The following is a 6,531-nucleotide window of genomic DNA, read 5'->3' on the forward strand; positions in this document are numbered from 1 at the left end:
CAGGACTTTTAAGGAGATGCTTTGTGAAAATTACAGTATAAGCGAAGCTGAAGTTTGAACACACATTACATTTTGTCCCTCGGCTCTAAAAAACCCTCTGTTTAAAATCCAGGCAAAATTATTATACCCAGTACAGTAGCCATCTGTAAAACCTCAGAACAGTAAACAGGGTGCAGGAAGAAATATCTCCATCTTTCTTGAATTGAAAATGAGGAAAACACTAGGAAACAGACTTTAGCTCTATTATGTAAGAATGGCTATGCAAAGATCCCTCTTTTTTTTCCCTTAGGGGGGAAATTGCAGGCTGCTGGGTATTGTGTAAGTAAAGACCTTAACAATACTCTAAATGAGCATTTAAAACTTCACCTACAGATAACTACTTCATGGGGGTGAGATTTTACTATGGAATCAATTTTTAAAACTGTATCATTTAAAGAGTTCAGTTGGTCCCATAAAGTATGGTCAGTAATAATATTAAATTGTATCTGGGGGGTTGGAGTAAAATTAAGGGACTGGTGATGGACGCCAGGAGTTAAACATTACATTTACTTTAAAGAAAAAAAAAAAAAAATTTGGCTATAGCGTATCTGTAAGGTAATTCTAAAAAGGCTGGAAAGAACCTCGATTTTTACTTTTTGGGATGGTGGCAGTATGCAACTTGCCTTCAAGTTATGCACCAGTGTAAGTGCAGTGCCCCAGAAAGGTGAACAAATACCTATGTCAGACATTTATACTCCCTGATCCAAAAGGAATTTGAGAAAACAAAGTAAAAAGCCCTCCCACAACTGCACCAATTTGTCCGATAGGAAAAGAACTGGAAAATGCCATTTTACCAAAGCAACAGGAGTAGACGCTACTTTTCATCAAGCTGGGGGTTTGGGGGTGGGAGGCAGGCACACTGAATGGCCAGGGGGCCATTCTGGAAGCCGAGGAAAGATTAAACGACGACTTCTACATCTCCCCTGTCTAAATGTTGCAACTACTTCGAATCCCATTTTCTCCTTCATGTTAATTGCCTTGACTTCCAGCGTCATTGGGAGCTCAGCGTCAGGCGTCCTGAAGATTAGGAGCTAGAGAAGATGAGAATTTGGGGGGTGCAATAACTACTGGGAACTGTTTACTAGAAGGGACGAGGTCAGGTTGCTGGGTTTGGTATTTTGTTGTAACCCCCTCCTTTGGAAACATTGTTTCTAACGAAATCACGAGCGGCTTGCTCCATTTGCGTGGCTGTTTGTCTTTCCCGCAACGTGTGTTGTTGGTTGTCATTAGCATTGCTGCAAATCTTCTGAGGGGCTGCACTTTTAACAAGGCTTTACTAGAAACCACGCACGCCAAATTTTTAAAGCTTTGTCTGGAAGCCAGGTGACATTTACACGTGAAATCTAGCTCTCCTGGGGCAAAAAGCAGTGGGAGGCAAGAGGGGCAAGGTAACTCAAGGAAGACGTGTAGGGGCGAAATAACTCAAGGAAGACGGGTCCCTCACTCCCTGTAGGTTTGGTGTAGTCCCTGGAAAAGGCATTTCTGTCGCCGGGCGGCCTCCTCTAATTCGTGTGGGGGCTTCCATTAGCATATGCAGCCGCCTCTTCGGGTGCGGCGAGTGGGATCCGGGATGTGGTGGGTGCCGCGCAGGAGAAACACCGCCCCACCCCCTCGGATGTACGGGCAGGTTGTTCGCGTGAATTCGAGCGAGCGACTGGAGGCTGGATGTCACAGGTTCACTCTTCCAGGATGTGGGTTTCAGGGGGCGTTTTGATGTGATTTAATTCCGACCGTGAAACAATTGCTAGGGGCTGGCTGGATTGCTGTTGGTTTTCCCCTCCTGGTGGCTTAAGTTGGTTTGTGTGGGTTTAGTTAGGGAGCAAACAGCGACTTACTTTATATATCAACACTTCCTTCTGCACCACGCGCTGCGCATGGGGGAGGGGGGTGCGGCGCCCACCTGGGCCGCGACGGAGGAGACGGAGGAGCTGAGACTGGCCTTGCTGCCCATGGGGTAACTGGGGCCCAGTCCCCCGCGGGGGCCGGGACAAGGAGAATGACCCCTCCCCGGGCGATTTTGCTGCCAAGTCAAATCTCCTACAGACACTCAACTAAGTCCTTAATTACAAGGATGAGAGAAAAGACCCGTGCCCTTCAGAGCCCTCGCCGGCCCCCTCTGTCCTAACACTCCCGCACCCAGGCTCCGAGAATTCCCGTTTGTGTGGGCTGGAATCTCTCCCAGGCACTACTTTGGTGGGATACCAAATGAAGGAGGTGGCAGGGGCCTACGGAAGAGAATGTTCGAGATGAGAAGCGAGGGAAGATTAGAAGAACGAATAATACGATTCCAGAGGTGGAACTCAATTCCCCACCCAGATTTGCCAGGAGACTACAGTTGTGGGCTTCAGTTTAACGGACTTCACGGAAAAGGAGAGAAGGTGGGCGAGGGAAATGGCAGTTTGTGTCCCAGGGGCTCTTCCGCCTCTTGCGTCCTCCTAAGACAGACAAACTCAAACCCTTACCCGCCCGGGGAACAGAACTCGTGGAACCGTGAAACTGCCGCTCCCAAATCCGGCCGCCTGCGGCCGCCTGGCTTCCGCGAGGCCAGCGCGCGTTGACGCCGGCACCTCGGTGCAGTTCCGCAGGGTCCGCCAGCCCCTGGCGCCGTCGGGTGGCTTCCCCCTCGCTCTTGCGGATCGGGACAGCGCCCGGCGTTCACACTGGCACGCGAGGGGTTCGACGCGCGATCATCAGGGAGCCGGATCTTCTCACGGCCCACGAGGGAGGGCCACATCCCACCTCACTCTCGGTGGGTTCCGCCAGCCCATCCTCTGCCAGCCGCGAGGCGAGAGTTCACCGCCCGAGGCTGCCCAGCCGAAGGGGAGTAGATCAAGGGCGGTCGCGAACAGGAACGAGGGAATGCGGGGCAGGTGAGGGCGCAGACAGCGGAATCCGGCTAGAAATGGCCTAGCAACGTGCCCTCAGCTCTGCGACGGGAACCTCTATTAAACCCCGGGGGAAACCCAGGCTCCTGGGACCGCGCCCGCGGCGGTTACAAACATTGCCGAGGGGCCGACGTTACGTCTTGAAGGGGGATGCCCAGAATGTCGTTGCAAGGGAGTTGAGAGCTGGACTAAATTTACGGGACGAAGGACGTCTCGCTTAGTGGAACGGACGTGAAATTCTCGTTCTCCTCTGTTCTGAAAACTTTCTCAGGCGCTTTAACTTAGTGAGGGTTCTAGTTTCTGGAAGCCGCCGGGTAGCGCGAAAGCGGCGGCACGCCCCTACGCCCCCTCCCTCCGCCGCGCGGTTCTCCCCCCATCCCCCTCACCCTGCCCGCCCCACGGGTCTAAGGCGCCCGGGGAGAGCCGCGCGGAGAGGCCGCCCGCGCGCAATCCGCGCCTTATATCGGCCGAGGGCGGCGCCTGCGCAGGGCCGGGCGCGGCGGCGCGGCCTTTGAAGTCGCGGCGGCTGCTGCTTTCATCCTTTCTTTTTTCCTTCGCAGGCCCCTTTGTGTGACTAAATTTGGCAAGAATATGGAGCCGAGCCAGTCTTTCCACGTGTGCTCCCAGCTGAGAAGGCCAAGGGTTCTCTTCCGGGTAAGGAGACAGGGAGAAAGATCAAAGAGTTTGGGGAGCTGGATCTGAAATGTGAATTGAAAATAAAAATCAAGCCTGGACACATTCCAGTTTCTAAAGCAAAACCACCCCTCAGCAGATGCAGTCTCGCTATGGCTCTCTCTCTCCCTCGGCTCTCTTTTACTCTCTCTTTCCCTTTCCCGCAACCATTCTTGAGCACATGGAGTGAAATAAATAGAACACACGGAAACAGTTTCTCCAGATTGTGTTTTGCAGTAATTTTATTAGGGAAATATCTTGTTCATAATTACCGTTATGTGAGGCCGAATTTCTTCAGTCGTAAATATTGTTTTATTTCAGCATGCTTCGCACTTTCTTCTGCGGCCACTTTGGGGAAGAGAACACAACCTGTATGTCCATCCGTGGTCGTTTTGTATGGTGCTTTATCTTTTCTGTACATGATACGGCACGGCATAATTTTCTTCCATCAGTAGTTCGATTCTGAAAAAAAAAAGTTAATATCATTTTATCAAGGCAGTCGCTGTCAAAACTGGTCTCTGAATTTGAAATCTCTCGTTGATAGACTGCGGTGATCTTTTCCTACACGTAATTAGCCACAAAAGTTTTTTTTTTTTTAATCTTTGTGGTTAAAAAAACCTGTAAAGTCCTTTCTTGAATATACATATTGAATGGCATTCTGTTGTTTTCAGAAGTAACCAATATTAAGAGACAGTTTCGAGGTACTGTAATGCAAAGAGTCAGAAATTGGATTAGTGGTAGATTCCCACTCAGGTGGGAACTGTGTGACTTCATGCAAGCCATTTAACCTTTCCCAGACTCAGTCTTTTTTCTGCAAAATTGGTGTAATGTTAGCCTACTTGACAAGAATTCAATGAGATAATGCATGTGAAAAAGTACACAAATATAAGGTATTGTTATGAAGCAAAGATGAGTCTTATAAGAGGACCCGTGAGTTGCAAAACAGTAAGGGATGTATTTCCAAAGCACTAGGAAGACTTTCCACGGGAGGAAATGGGATGGTTTAACACTGCCATGTCCACTGCTGCATCCGTCTCCACATCTCCAACACTGTGTTATGAAGTCCACCAAAATCACCTTAGCGTTTGTTACCCCAAGTGGGAGAGATGGGAGAAAGAACATTCGGAAGAGAGAGTGAATGTGCCTTAATCTGCCTCGTGTTTATAATGGACTCTTAATGGATTCATAAAAATGATAAAAATGACACTGAAAACAGGATATTCATTGTGAAGCATTAGACAACTCACAATAGCTCTGAGAACAGTCTTAGTAGTGTAATGGCCTGTGAAAGGGGGTAATGTGTATGTGGTCAAAATTCTAGCAAAAACAATAGCAATAAGAACTCATGGGAAGTGATTCTAATGGTGTATAAGAGATACTTCTTGGGACTGTGTAAATCTCATCCAGAATCTATGTTTCAGAATAGAATGTGATTACAAATCTCAGGCTTGAGGCTTCTGAAGTTTACAGCGCAATGAAGATAACAGCTAGGACTGACTGTCAAGTGATGGAAGAATAACATTTATAGTATTTGGAGCATTTTGCGGTGTGTGCCTCATATGTGATCCTTTCTAACCTAAGGTAACCTCACCAATGGAGTCATTTCGTGGGCTCAACCTCCCAGTGTAAACTTTTCAGTGTGACCTGTATACAGAGTGATGAAAACGGGTGGCAGTGGCATCCAGGGTTCCTTTCTACTTTTGCCCATTCCCCATGGTCCAAGGCCGCCAGAGGAACAGAATCCTTTGGCTGTCTCCTGTCAGCAACAACACTCAGGCTTTGGAAATAGGTCGAAGGTACTCTAGCAAAATGTTTTTGAGACCTAGAGACAACTTCCGCTCACAAAAACGTATTTTAGGCGTTCTCATGTTTCTGGAGGCGCGGAGGTGCACGTATGTTCTCGCCAGAGGAGAGAAAAGGCGCAGGGTTTGAAACATGGCGGACGTCATGGAGCAGCAATAAACTACTAACACCGTAGAGGAGCCGCTGGATCTTATCAGGCTCAGCCTGGATGAGTGAATTTATGTGAAAATGAGAAACGACCGAGAGCTTCGAGGTAGATTACATGCTTATGATCAACATTTAAATATGATATTGGGAGATGTGGGAGAAACTGTGACTACTATAGAAATTGATGAAGAAACGTGAAGAGATATGTAAATAAACAAAACAGAATGTTCTGATGCTTTTTGTCCGAGGAGATGGTGTTGTACTAGTGCCCCCCCCACCCCATTGAGAGTTGGCTGAAATGAAGAATTTGTCCTGTGTGGAAAATGGGAGACTTTGTAATGCCACCTCTTTAGAAGTCGAAGATATGGAAAGGAGAAGTCTGTGTAAATTTTGATATTAGGAAATAACCAAGGATTCTTCATGATTTGTAGATAACACACAAGTTTCTAAGCTAAATAGCATTTTTATTTTTTGCAACCCTTCCAAAAAATGTTATCACAAAATGCGTAACTCTTTTTCAGGAGTTGGTTTCCTCCGTTATTTTTCCAAACAATTTCTGATCTTTTTTCTTCAAATTAAATCTGACTTCCTTTTTTGATTTTTTTAAAAACATGCAAAAAAAAAACCAAACAAACGTATTTTACCCTTATGTTCCAGATTAGAAGTAGGTGCTGATCAAGTTCTCTGATCAACTTCAGTCCCTCCTTTAAACTCTCCTTTACAGATGCAGCTGTTTTGAAATTTATTCTTGGTCAAAAGAGAAACACGGGCCAAGTCAGTGGGGTTCTATCTTGCTTTTGAGGGGGACACTGGAGAGGTCCTGAAAATCCTAAAGGAAAACCTTGGACCTTCGTTAAAGAAAATAAACTCTCTGAAGTAGGAGGCTTGACTAAGGAATTTACCTATTTTTATCAATCTGATTCCTCAATGGATATAATAATGGAGGTGTTTCTTGAATCTCAGTAAATGTACCCTGTACAGTAGA

General features: G+C 47.0%; 1 pseudogene; it reads left to right on the forward strand.

Moving 5' to 3' along the window:
* Positions 1-5,531: 5,531 nt before the first annotated feature.
* LOC119530400 lies at positions 5,532-5,832 on the forward strand (annotated as a pseudogene).
* Positions 5,833-6,531: the final 699 nt, after the last annotated feature.

Source organism: Choloepus didactylus, chromosome 3 (assembly GCF_015220235.1).
Source record: "Choloepus didactylus isolate mChoDid1 chromosome 3, mChoDid1.pri, whole genome shotgun sequence".
Lineage (NCBI taxonomy): Eukaryota > Metazoa > Chordata > Mammalia > Pilosa > Megalonychidae > Choloepus > Choloepus didactylus.